The 14,125-nt window shown below is 44.9% G+C and overlaps 1 protein-coding gene across 1 annotated transcript in view; it reads right to left on the bottom strand.

Annotated features, from left to right (window-relative positions):
• Window positions 1-14,125, bottom strand: part of RNF169 (ring finger protein 169) — a 47,136-nt gene that overhangs the window by 27,790 nt on the left and 5,221 nt on the right. The window lies entirely within an intron of this gene.

Below are 14,125 nucleotides of genomic sequence, written 5' to 3'. Positions count from 1 at the left end.
AGGGAAGTACTTGAAAGCTGCATGCAGCTCCACATGACAGCTGCATGTGAAAGTAGCAGTCCACAAAGCAGCCCTTGGCCTCTCATGAAAATTGAAGTTCCCAAGCTAGTTTCAGAAGGGCTACAATAGTTGCCCTTCAGCAGCACTAAATCCAGTAGCAAGATGTTTTTCTACCTCCAGTGCCATCTCTAGTAAATCAACTAAGAGAAGCTCCAAAAGTCATACCCACTTCTGTAAAATACATGCCTGGGCAAGTTACTCTCTGGGATGAGAGAAATCTTTTAGAGAACTTGAAAGCAATCTGAAAGCAATCAAACTTTGTTTTTACTGCAGAAGTGGTTATCTAATAACATAAGAACAGCCCTGCTGGATCAGGCCCAAGGAGGCCCATATAGTCCAGCATCCTGTTTCACACAGTGGCCCACCAGAGGCAGCTGGAAGCCTATATCCAGGAGTTGAGGGCATGCCCTCTCTTCTGCAACTGGTACTCAGAGACATCCTGCCTCTGAGGCCGGAGGCGGCCTATAGCCCTCCGATGAGTAGCCCATGAAGTTATCCAAACCCCTCTTAAAGCCATCCAGGTGGTTGGCTGTCACATCTTGTGGCAGAGAATTCCACAAATTGATGAAGCATTGTGTGAAAGAGTACATCAGTTTGTTAGTCCTAAATTTCTTGGCAATCAATTTCATGGATGATCCCTGGTTCTAGTGTTGTGGGGGAGGGGGGTGGGAAACATCTATCTACTTTCTCTACACCATGCATGATTTCATGTCTCTATCATGTCTCCTCGCAGTCATCTTTTTGCTAAATTAAATAGCCCCAGGTGGTGTAGCCTTGCCTCATAAGGAAAGTGCTCTAGGCCCCTGATCATCTTGGTTGCCGTCTTCTGCACCAGTTCTACAGTGTCCTTTAGATGTGGTGACCAGAACTGTATGCAGTACTTCAAGTGTGGCTGAACCACAGTTTTGTGTAAGGACATTAAAATATTAGTAGTTTTATTTTCAACCACCTTCCTAATGATCCCTAGCATGGAATTGGCCCTTTTCACAGCTGCTGCACATTGAGTCGACACTTTCAATGAACTGTCCACCACGACCCCAAGATCCTTCTCCTGGTCAGTCACCAACAGCTCAGATCCCATCAACGTATACTTGAAGTTGGGGTTTTTCGTCCCAATGTGCATCACCTTACACTTGCTAACATTGAACCGCATTTGCAGTTTTGTCGCCCACTCCCCCAGTTTGGAGAGATCCTTTTGGAGCTCCTCACAACCCGGAAGAGTTTGGTATCATCTGCAAATTTGGCCACCTCGCTGCTTACTCCTGCTTCTAGATCATTTATGAATAGATTAAAAAGCACCGGTCCCAGTACAGATCCCTGGGGGACCCCACTTCTTACTTCCCTCCATTGTGAAAACTCTCCATTTATACCTACCCTCTGTTTCCTGTCCTTCAACCAGTTAGCAATCCACACAGGTACTTGTCCCCTTATCCCATGACTGCTAAGTTTCCTCAGGAGTCTTTGATGAGGAACTTTGTCAAAAGCTTTTTAGAAGTCCAGGTAGACTATGTCAACTGGATCACCTTGATCCACACACTTGTTGACACTCTCAAAGAACTCCAAAAGGTTGGTGAGGCAAGATCCACCTTTGCCTCTTGTGTGAGCCTGAAGAGGACAGGATATCTATTCCAAATTTTGTGCAACCCCTAGTCAGCTTTAAGGAAACATTCCACACACAGTATTTAAGTAATACTGGACCCATTCCAAGGTGACATGGGAATGGTTATTTTAAAATAAAAGAAGCATGTGGCTAAGTAGGGAATGTTCTCACTAATCCCAGTCTAATACTGGTCTATATAATACTGGTCTGACTCAGTTGCTCTTTGGGGGATGAACCAAAACATGCAACTGCTGACTCAGAGTCCAACAAGTGAACTCAGTAAACACATGTTAAGAAAGTTGAGGGATCTGGAAGAGATGTTATGAACTTAAGATACCTTCACAAAACACACATCTCCACCACTCATGATACACATGGTATGCATAACTTCCTGCCAATCGAGAAGCATCCGAGACTAAGGCAGCTGCTTAGTTGAACTTTAGTTATGAAAGATAGAGGCCCATGGCAGCAATTCTGGTTGATTAGGTGGGCTATGCTCATGATTCCTTCTCTACCTGAAGATATGTATATAAAGAGGATTTTGCAGAAAGACAGCACAAGTACATACGTGCTCTCTTCCCCCTACAAAAGCAAGCGAACAGTGAACCTCTTATCCCTTGGAGAAGGGGATGAGCAAAAAGTGAGACAGTGAACAACATCCAGATTAGTAGGGATGTGCGAAACGTTTCGGGTACAGAACGATCTGTACCCGAAACAGCCAATTTTGGGTGATTCGGATCCGAACCGAATCACCCTTCTAGCCCTCCGAAATTTTTCGGAGCCAAAACGAATCACCCCCGTGATTCGAATCAAATGAATCAAACCCATGGGGGTGGTTGGCACCCTATGTGCACTACACCACCACTCGCTCTGGGCCATCCCATCACCCCCCAATTGCACTTATGGGGCTGCTGAAAGCTCCATTATACCTTATGAGGAAAAACCTTAAAGACGCGTAAACTTCAACAATTCACCAAAAATCAGCCCTCTGCCCAAATCCTTTGAAAAAATTCAGGTAGCTTCCTTGCCCCTACCTGGCACTACCACCAACCCCACACTGCTCTAGGCCACCCCTTTCCCCCTGACGTGAAGCGATACACCCTCCATTATACCTAATGGGGGGAAACCTTAAAGACACATAAACTTCAACAATTCACCCAAAGTCAGCCCTTTGGCCAATCCCTCTGCAATTTGGGTGGTAGCTTCCACCCATTAGGTACTACCACCCCACCCCACTCTTTTGGCCCCAGGACCCGTTTTTTAAAATCCGAATAGATTCGGATTCGGATCCTAATCTAATCGGGGGTGATTCGGAAGGGCCAGATTCGGATACAAAATGAATCGGGGGTGTTTTGATTCGGATCCGAATCAAAACACCGAAAATCCGAATTGCACACCCCTACAGATTAGTCTGTCATGGCTAAGTGCTACTGCAATCAATGAGCCATTTCAGTTGTGGCCCCTTGGCTTGGAACGCCCTCCCTGAAGAGCTTCGCCATGCGCCCTCCCTCAGTGTTTTTAAAAACATCTTAAAACACACCTTTTAAAGGAGGCTTTTAAATATTATTTTGTTATATCTGGTAGGTTCTTTAGCTTTTTATACTTTTCAGTTTTAATATGAACCTAATAATTGTTTTTAATTGATTTTTTTAAAATAATAATAATAATAATAATAATTCTATTACTTTTATCTGTGCCTATCTTATTGTTGTAAGCCGCCGCGAGCAATATTGCACTGGAGGGAAAGGGTATAAATATTTTAACTAACTAACTAATGGAAATTCCATTAGTTTCAATGGAATGTAGTCATGACTAACTTAGCCTGGATGCTGCCCAGTATGTTTGGGTGGCCATGATTAATGGAGACTACCTAAGGAATTCCTCCCAAGGAACCTACATTGTTACAAAACACATTCTCCCTAATTTTCTACACAGGTTAGGTTTTCTTTGTAGCAAGTTGTGATGACTGAAACCAGGCTAGCAGCTTTTGTGGCCAATTTGTAAGGTTGCCCTGAGGTTCAACAGTCACCAAGACAGACCTGCCTCCAAAGCGACTCAGCACTGGACTTCATGAACCTGCCACAATGGTTGGCCAAGTGAGAATTGCCAACCAGTTTCTCATCTACAAGACTGGGTTTTCCAGAATGACCAAACAAGACTCAGTTCTCCCTTTGAAGAAGCTAATGACCTTTAAAAATGCTTGTGTCCCATGACTGCAGAATTAGGTCCAATCTTGACATAGAATGAAACCATCTTTTCATTTACTAAGACTAATTTAGGTAGGGAGCAAAACAATGGCAGGAATTCTTTTCCCCATTCAAGTTTCTTCCAACACAACCACCAAGCAAACAAAACAAAAACAACCCAAAAAGACAATTTCTCCAAACAAAAAGATTTCTAACAACAAGTAGAAAGCTATTAGACAATTATGCAACTAACTGATTCTGGTGTGCACAAGGTATTTCTACCTCCAGGGATTCAACAAGCGAAGAAAACCAGTGTGGAGCCTCTCAGGCACTAACCACCCTTCAATGTGTGCATCCCAGGTTTTGGCGAGAGGTCAAAGAGTGGCGAAGGGGTAGCTTGTGGGGCAAATCACAATGCAGGTAGCCGTCATTTGCAGAAGTTCCATTCCAACCTACAACTGTGGGTAATTAAACCGTGAATGACACCTTAAGTCAATGGGAATTGGGGGATTAGGTTCTGGAGCCCTGGAAAATAACCTGAAAAAAATCTTCATAAAAGCAAGGGAAAGGCAGAAATAAAGTGGGAGCCCAGCACCGTACCTTGGCCATCTCAGCTCTCCCACTCTCCAGCAATGTGTAATCATGAGGTTTCCCCAGAAAAACTTTCGGTTTTCTATTGGAGTTTCGCAACTCCTAATTAAATCCTAATATGGGTTTCCAGCACTAACTTTGGTATTTCACCCGAGTGGTAACATGAGGAGAAGTAGACACAGTTGAAACAGTTTTAGAGTTCTAAACTAAAGAAAACTATTTTATTGTGGTACAATAGCTTCACAAACATAATGGTTTCCTGAAACAAAGCAACAACCTTTGTAGTTATTTGCTAGTCAGTACACCAGTGTTCTAATTATTTCATCTGTGTGCGGAATGAGTTTTGTTCTGGGTGGGAGTATCAAGGCAGTGTGTGCACACATGCATTCAGAATGGGGCCTTCCTGATTAAACCTAAAATTAACTGAGCTGACAGAAACTTGTGAGTGCAGGCATGTGCACATGCCTTAAAGGGAACAGTGCAGTACACCGCTTCTTATATTTCAATCTGGCATTCAAAACTCTGGTACTTACATAAGATTGTATTAGTGTGTCAACAAAGGCTTTACTGTAAAGATACTGAGGTATCTACTAAGGTAAAACAAGCTTTAGACTTTCAACCCCTTTCCTTGGACACAACCTCCCTGTTTATTAAACCAAACACACTCAGAATTCACAAGATGTTAGTCAAGCTTGATTTGCAGGGCTTTTCTCAGGTGTGTATAATCTACCCACCAACCTGAGTCCTAAAGAGAGATCCTCTCTCTAGTCCTAACCTTCCCTATCTCAGTCTCCTTCCAGCCCTATCTGAATCTGTCCGTTAACTCCAACTGAATTTTATCTGTTCCAAAGCCCCACCAGTAGGAATTCTCTCCAGAGGAGGCCCTTAAGTTTAAGTTCCTTACTAGCCAATCACCACAGCACTGTACCTTGGCCACCTCAGCTCCCTCACTCTCCAGATGCTCCAGGAGTGGCCTCAGCTCCTCCAGTAACATGTAATTGTGAAGTTTCCCCAGCCCAAAGTCGGTCCAACACTTAGTAGCACCAACCACTGGCCTGACTGGTTTGTAGGCTGGCCAAAGAGGCAGCACAGAATTGACTCCAGTTCAAGTAAACACACACTGGGGAGTTTCTTCACTCCACTGATGGAGTTTGCAGCATTCTATCTCCACTCTTCTGTTTGGAGTACAGATCAGGATGGTAGCAGAAGCAGGCCCTGCAGAGGCAGACCTGCTGCCGGCATTGTCATTATCATCCTCTTCCTCCGTGAAGCCATGAAAAGTGGAGGTGTGACTTTCTGTTCTCTACAGCTGTGGTGGTGGGTGCAGTTACTTTTTCAAAGTAGCTGGTGATGGTCCTTTGCTTCCCCTTGCTTTGCAGAGCCCGGTAGGTGTCTGAAAAACAGGGTTACAAAGCAGCCCCCAGTAGCCTTTTGAAATGGATGCTGTGCTCAATCAGGGGATCAAGTTCAAAGACTTTGTCAGCGAAGGCAGCCCCCAGCTGCAGAATCTCAGGCAGCCCCATTGTGGTGAAGAACTTGGGAAGCATCTCTTCCTCTTTCTCCTCTTCTTCCTCACTCTCAGGAGCTGCCTAGATGATGTCCTCCAATTCTTCCTCTGCCAATGACTCCTGCTGGGATTGGAGGAGTTCCTCCACCTCATGTGGCTCGATGTCTTCCAGGCCTTCTCCGCCAACAGTGCATGCAAGAATGGTGATCCGCTTCATTTCATCAGCTGAAGGAACAGGTGAAGCAGATGAAAAGGTGACTGCCCTAGGCCACAACCCTTTCCATAATGCATTCCATGGGTGGAATCTGATCTCTGCAAGGGATGCTGCAATGTTCTCAATTCAGTCTGCAATGCTATAGCTCCTCCAGCAATTGTTGATAGATCAGCTTCCATGAGATCCAACATCCTCCTGAAGGTGCGAGAGTGTAGTACGACTTGAAAGTCATGATCAGACCTTGATCCATTGGTTGAATCAAGGAGGTGGTGTTGTGCAGCAATCTCCAGGTTCAGGTGTGCAAATTGCAGGGTCTCAAGATGGCCAGAGGCACTGTCAAGCACCAGGAAGATTCTGTAGGCCAAATATCTCTGCACCTCATGCCAAAAGCAGTTGTTGACCCAGTCAGAGAAAAGCACTGCAGTCACCCTGCTCTGTTGGCTTTCCAGAAGTTGGGAAGGTGGCTTTTATTCTTCCCTTTCAAGGCACAAGGGTTCTGCACTTCATCAGGCAATCCCTTGAAGCACTGTCACATACCAGCAGAGTCAGGCGGTCCTTGGCTGCCTTAAACCTGTAGCAGTTTTCTTCTTTGCTGATGGAGTGGGTTGGCATCTGCTTCTAGAACAGGCTGTCTCATTAGTATTCAAGAACTACTCAGACCTATACCCTCCAGGCTCAATCAGGTGCTGGAACTCCACTGGAAAACTTTGTGAATACAGGAAGCTGCCTTATACCAAATCAGACATCCAGCTCAGTCTTGTCTATCTAGACTGGCAGCAGCTTCTCCAAGATTATAGGCAAGAGTCTCTCTCAGCCCTATCTGGAGATGCCATGGAGGGAACTTGGAACCTTCTGCATGCAAGGACACAGGTGTTCTTCCCAGAGCGGCACCATCCCCTAAGGGGAATATCTCATAGTGCACACACATGTAGTCTCCCATTCAAATGCAACCAGGGCAGGCCCTGCTTAGCAAAGGGGACAATTCATGCTTTCTACCACAAAACCAGCTCTTGTGCCACCTCATGGTTCGCCGATGCTACTTCCCCTACTAGCTTGACATTGTAGAGGCTGTAGCGGTGCTTGAATCTTTCAAACCAGTCCTTGCTTGCCTGGAAACCACACTCAGTGCCTGCGGATGTTTCTGTTGCTTGACCACCTTCTGCCACAAGTCACTTGTAGAGCCTCAGTGCTTTCTCTCAAATGACTGGTTCACTTCCTCCAAGCTTGGACCTCTATCCACAAACTGAGAGCCTTTTCCATCCATTCCATGTGGGGATTGCATGGACAGACCACCACCTTAAGACTCAGAGATATGCCAGACACCACATTCACATGGCTTCACTTTTCTTGAGGGAGTGGACAATGGACTTACTGATGCTATAACGGGATGCAATGGATGCCATGCTGTCCCCATGAGCCAACATGTCCAGCAGCTTCACCTTCTTGCTCAAAGGCACACTTTGCGAGACCTTTTGCCAGTCCCCTCAGCTGTGTGCTTGCTCATTTTGGCTGTGAAGGAAGGGAAAAGTGTACAATGCTGTACAGTACAGTAATTTTGCAAGGCAACCTCCCATTGATAAAATACAGTAATATACTTAAAATCAATTTTAATGGATACCGTACTGTACTACTCAAAAGCAATTTTCTATGGATACTATGTACTATTTGAAATCATTTTACAGTATTTAAAAGCAATTTTAATGGATACTTAAAGTCAATTGAATGTTTAACTACAGTTATACAGTAAAGTACTGTACCATAATTAATCAAGATTAAAATTGATTTTTTAATTTGATTTTTTAAATTAAGATAAAACTTAATTTAATTTCAATTTTGATGAGTGATAATCAGCATCTTACCAGGGCTGCACAATGCTGCAAGAGGGTCCTCTAGAAAGCACCATAGGAATGTCTCAAGGAACAGCTCCCCAAAGCTCCACAGAAATATATCCAAAAAGGCTCAAAAAGCTCCTAAAGTCTCCCAATGGCTACCCAAGGATACCAAATGCTCTTAATGTATTTTTGAAGCACCAAACATGCAGACCAAAGCTTTCCTCCAAACTCCTTTCACAATCCACAAGCATATGCAGGAAAAACACGACCATATAAGGACAAAACCACATGCCAAAAACCATGGATACGTGAAACCACCATACCGTGGATAACGAGGTCCCAACTGTAGATACATGAAACCACAGATAACAGAACCGTGGATAATGAGGGCCACCTGCATAGCAGTGTTGAAAGGATATAAACGGAAGTGTAATCAATTATCAAGAGTCCCCATCAGTAAATTTGGGGTACTATAAAGGTAAGATGTGCCATCAAGTCGATTTCAACTCCTGGTGCCCACAGAGCTCCGTGGTTGTCTTTGGTAGAATACAGGAGGGGTTTGCCATTGCCTCCTCCCACGCAGTATGAGATGATGCCTTTCAGCATCTTCCTATATCGCTGCTGCCCAATATAGTACCCAGATTCTCCAGACAACATGAAGCTACTCATTCTTCAGTTCTTTCCAGTAGTTGTGCAACAGACCAGACTCACAACAAAATTATCACTTTATGAAGGAAGCCTAGAATTAGTTGCATTGAAACACTTCCAGCGATGAAAAGCTTTGCAGGGTGGCAGTTAGCAGAATTGCATAGTGCCATGCTATCTAGACCATGGCACCATACATTCTGTGGCACAAGCCTCCCTGTGGCAAGAAACAACAAACTGGAACCTCCTCGAAACACAAACCAGGCAAAATAGAAACAAGTTGTTTAATAGAGATCCAGCTTAGACAGGTAAGGGAAAAGAGAAGTGGCAGAACATTGAGTTATTAACAACCTTTACAGCCAATCAGAGGCACAATCAGAGTTTAATAATACATAATAAACTTTCTTAGCCACTCTGTAACAAATTGATCTCCAGGCTGTTTACATCACAATTAAAATATCCAACTAAAAATATAATACAGAATTTAAAAAACCACTCAGGCTTTTAAAAATGAGATTTTGAACAGAAAGGCCTTCACCTGGTATCTAAAAGAACAAAGTGGCAATACCAGATGAGCCTATTCCATACATGGGATGCCACCACAGAAAGACCTCTCCCTAGAGTTGTAGGGTGTCCTTGTGGAAGTCTAGTCAAGCCGCCACCTGCCGCCGCCTTTCTCGCCCCCCGCCCCCGCCCCCCCCGCCTTTCTCTAACCATGCTACTAACCATGCAATTGCTGTATAGGTTTTGTCCCAGAAGTTAAGTCCCACTATGTTCAATGAGTTTTATTCCCTCTACTTATCTATCATATCTTTATACCATCTGATATGTGTATCTCTAGGCAGTGTACAAATTTTAAAATATTTAAAAGTCAACACAGATTAAAATACATGATAATAAAAATAGAATAAAATTATTAAAACAAGTTTTTAAAATTATTAAAATTTATTTTTCATAAAAAGCTTGAGAGAACAGGAGGGTCTTTCTGAAAACAGAGAAGGAGATGCTCTTATTTCAGCAGGAAGCTTATTCCAAAGCCCTGGGAAGCTACAGAGAAAGCCCGGTCCTGGGTCGCCACAAATGAGCTAGTAGCAACCATAACGGGACCTCTCCAGAAGATCGTAACAGGTGGCAGGGTTTATGACAAAGGAGGCACTCTCTTAAATAGCCTGGACCTAAGCCATTAAGGGCTTTATAGGTAATAACCAGCACTTTGTATTTCACCCAGAAACATATTGGCAGCCAGTACAGTTCTTTTAAATCCGGTGTTATGTGGTCCCTTCGTGCTGTCCCAGAGACCAATCTGGCTGCCGCATTCTGTACCAATTGTAGTTTCTGGACTACGTACAAAGGCAGCCCCACATAGAGTGCATTACAGTAGTCAAGCCTGGAGGTTAACCAGCATATGTACCACTGTTTTAAAGTCATTCACCTCTAGAAATGGATGTAGCTGATGTATCAACCAAAGCCGATAAAAGGTGCTCCTGGCCACCACCTCTACCTCCACCTGAGAAACCAGGGAGAGCTTTGGGTCTAGCAGCACTCCAAAGCTACGTACCTGATCTTTCAGGGGGAGTGTAACCTCATCCAGAACAGGCAGATCTAAACCATCTCTTGGGTCCTAACCCCCCGCCCCCCGTCAGTACCGCTGTCTTATTTTGATTCAACTTCAGTTTGTTATTCCTCATCCAGCCCATTACTCCCTCCAGGCAAGCATTTAGGGATACACCATTTTCCGATGAGGTCAGCATGGAAAAGTAAATCTGGGTATCATCAGCATATTGCTAACACCCTACACCAAACCTCCTGATGATCTCTCCCAGTGGTTTCATGTAGATGTTAAAAAGCATTGGCAACAGTATGGAGCCTTGAGGAACTCCACACTTCAGTTCTCGCTTTGTGGAATAACAGTCTCCAAGCGGCACCATCTGGAATCTGCTAGAGAGGTAGGAGCGGAACCACTTTAAAACAGTGCCACCCAATTCCACCTCCCTCAGGCGGTCCAGAAGGATACCATAGCCAATGGTATCAAAAGCCACAGAGAGATCCAAAAGGATCAGCAGAGTCACACTGCCACTGTTGATAGCCAGTTGGAGATCATACATCAGGCCGACCAAGGCAGTCTCGCTCCCATAGCCCACATGAAAGCCAGTTTGAAATAGGTCTAAATAAACTTCATCATCCAAAACTGCCTGGAGCTGAGAGGCCACTGTCCACTCAACCACCTTGCCCAACCATGAAAGATTAGAAACAGGTCTGTAATTAGCTAACTCTGCAGGATCCAGTGTAGCTTTCTTCAAAAGTGGTCTAATAGTCTCCTTAAGACAAGGAGGAATCCTGCCCTCCCTCAGAGAAGCATTTATAACATTTACCAGACCCTCTCTGATAATATGATTATCAGATGTGATAAGCCAAGCTGGGAAAGGGTCAAGAGAACAGATTGTAAGACACACAGTCCAAAGCAGTTTGTCCACTTCCTCAGGAGTCACAAACTGAAAATGATAAAAATCTAATCTCATAAGAGGAGTTGCTGGACACCTCAACAGTATACTCTGGGTTAACGGTGGAATCCAGCTCAGCCCGAATCTGAGAGATTTTATCCGCAAAAATGTCGTTAAAGACGTCACAGTGAGTGACTGATGGTTCCAAGTTTAAATTCAAGGGGGAGGGGGTACATAATAGCCTCCTCACAACCCTAGACAACTCAGCTGGACTTGAATTTGCAGAAGCAATGTGGGCAGAAAAGAACTGCTTCTTTGCCACCCATACTGCCAGAGCACAGGTCTTCAAATGTGCTCTGTGTTGTGCCCGATCAGACTCCAGCCGAGTCTTCCTCCACTTGCGCTCTAATCATCTACCTCGCTGCTTCAGTTCCCATAGTATATCCAAATACCATGGGGCTGTCTTTAAAGCAAGTCAGAGAGGATACCTAGGAGCTATTGTGTCTACTGCTCTAGTGAGTTCATTATTCCATCTTTGAACCAGAATATCGACAGAATCATTAGCAGAGCCAACCCTAAACCCCTCCAAGGAATCTTGGAATCCTATTGGATTGGTCTGCCCTATTAGATTGGGCAGACCAATCTAATAGGTCCTTCACCCCTGCAGAGGTGGATCGAGGCTGTAAGTTCTACCAGATGGTGATCCGTCCATAACAATGGGGAAATGACAGGAGTCTCCAACCACGGAACACTTCCCTGATCGGAGCAAAAGATCAAATCGAGCATGTGACCAGCATCATGTGTCAGACCCAAGACCAATTGGGATAGGCCCACAGTCGTCATGGTCGCTATGAACTCTTGAGCCACCCCCGACAACCCGGTCCCAACACGAACATTAAAGTCCCCCACCACCAAAAACCTGGGTGACTCCAGTGCCAATTCAGCAACCAGGTCTGTCAGCTCAGTTAAGGACTCCACTGGGCAGCAGGGTGATCAGTACACCAGCATTAAGTCCCAGTCTATCCCTGGTCCCTAGGCTTAGGTACACACATTCAGTATAGATCAAATTCCTGACAGAAAGGGAGATGGTATTTATATAGACCACAGCCACCCCACCTCCCCGACTACATCCTCTCACCTGTTCTACCATGGAGTAACCCTCTGGGAGAAGCTGGGACCAAACTGGACCACTAGCCTCTCCCGACCGTGTCTCTGTAATACATACCAGGTCAGCTCCTTCATCCATAATTAAGTCATGGACTACCTCAGATTTATTTTGAACCGACCTGGCATTACAGAGTAATAAGGTGAGGTTCTGTGGGTGGGTGGCATTGCTCTCCAGAATCAAGGAGGTGGTAGGCCTGCTCGAAGGGAAAATAGCAATTAAATTTCTTAATTCCCTTCCGTATAACAGCTTGCTGGCCTACCAACGCCTTATCTTCGTTGATTCCCCAGCACCTGCCGGTATAGCTGCCCCAGGGTCATCCCCCACCTCCCCATCTCTGTTCAGACCAAAACACATATCTGTACCAGGCTTAACTAAATACTAGGTAACAATGAAGTGAGCAAGAGTCTTCCTTCCAGCCGTTCAAGTTAATAAGTCAGCCCCAGCTCTCATTCACACCCCCGAAGGCCGCCACCAAAGGCCAGGCCCCTTTGGCAGTCGGCTTCAGAGGCCGCCTGCACCAGCGGCTGCAGCCCACTCTAATAAAGGCCAACAGATCAAAAGCCCAATGGGTGTGTCTCTCACCCTCAACCAATTGAGCAGTTTGGCCAGGTGTAGATGATCAAACACACAATTAAGAGTGAGCTCAAAACAACAAATAGGCTGCACAGAAAAGGGGGAAAGCACAGAAAGGCATCAGTCAGACCCTTTTCCCACTCAGAAGGAAAGTGGAGTGAAACAGCCAGATAGAAAACTCCTTACCCCACAGCAGTCTTCCAGTTACCTTCTGGTCTGCTTAGGATTGCAGGGCAAGACTTATTGCCAATACAAGTAGAACAGCTGACACTCCACCTGCGTCTGAACCCAGTATCCCCAGAACATGTACTTCATGGTACAGTTCCACACTAAATGACTACACTCGCCCATACACTGAGCCCCGAGCATCACCCACACATGATCAATTACTTTTAAATACACTTTTCATAATCCTTTTGCATATTCAAAAGGACAGTTGTCCATCTTCTTTCCAGGCATGTTTGTGTATCATTTGACAATTGTGACTCCGCCAGTGATTCAGTGTACAAGAATAGAGGGTGGTAATCATTCCGAAAAAGGTATTTAAGAACAGGTAGTTAGTAAAGTTAGAAAAATGCAACTGTGTCTGCATCACACACCTGACTTCTTGTCCTCTTACAAACACAGCCTCACTCATACTAGGTGGCATCATGCTATTCTAGTCATACTGTGTTCTCACACCATCAGCAGTACAGATGGCTTTTTAAAATATCTGCAATTGTCACACCCAAGCACACTGCAGCACTTCACACCTTATACATACAAACACAAGTAGCACATGCATACCTCCTGTTTTTCTTTGCACCACAATATATTTGTTGAGCTTTGAGACTAAAAATAAAACAAGACTATTTTTTCTTATTCCTCTAGCACCATCACCATAACTCAAAGCCTGCCTCAAACATTCACAATAAAAATCAGAGTCTTCCACTCAAGCAGCTGTTAGATTTATAGTCATTGCTCTGTCACAAACTAAGGAAACGCATAGTAAGGGCAGTACAGTGAAAGCATGTATATGCCTGAAGTTTGAGCCTTCTGCCCGACATGCTAGTTTTCTCTGTAGCGGACAATTTTTATGCACACAAGCATAACATAAGAACAGTCCTGTTGGATCAGGCCCAAGGCCCACCTAGTCCAGCATCCTGTTTCACAGTGGCCCACAAGGTGCCGGTGGGAAGCCCACAGGCAGGAGCTAAGGGCATGCCCTCTCTCCTGCTTTTACTCCCCTGCAACTGGTATTCAGAGGCATCCTGATGCAGAAGCATTCTGCCTGAGGCTGGAGGTGGCCTATAGCCCTCAGACGAGTAG

This window comes from Hemicordylus capensis, chromosome 3 (assembly GCF_027244095.1).
Source record: "Hemicordylus capensis ecotype Gifberg chromosome 3, rHemCap1.1.pri, whole genome shotgun sequence".
In the NCBI taxonomy this organism is placed as follows: Eukaryota; Metazoa; Chordata; class Lepidosauria; order Squamata; family Cordylidae; genus Hemicordylus; species Hemicordylus capensis.
This window is presented reverse-complemented; position numbering and strand designations above follow the sequence as displayed.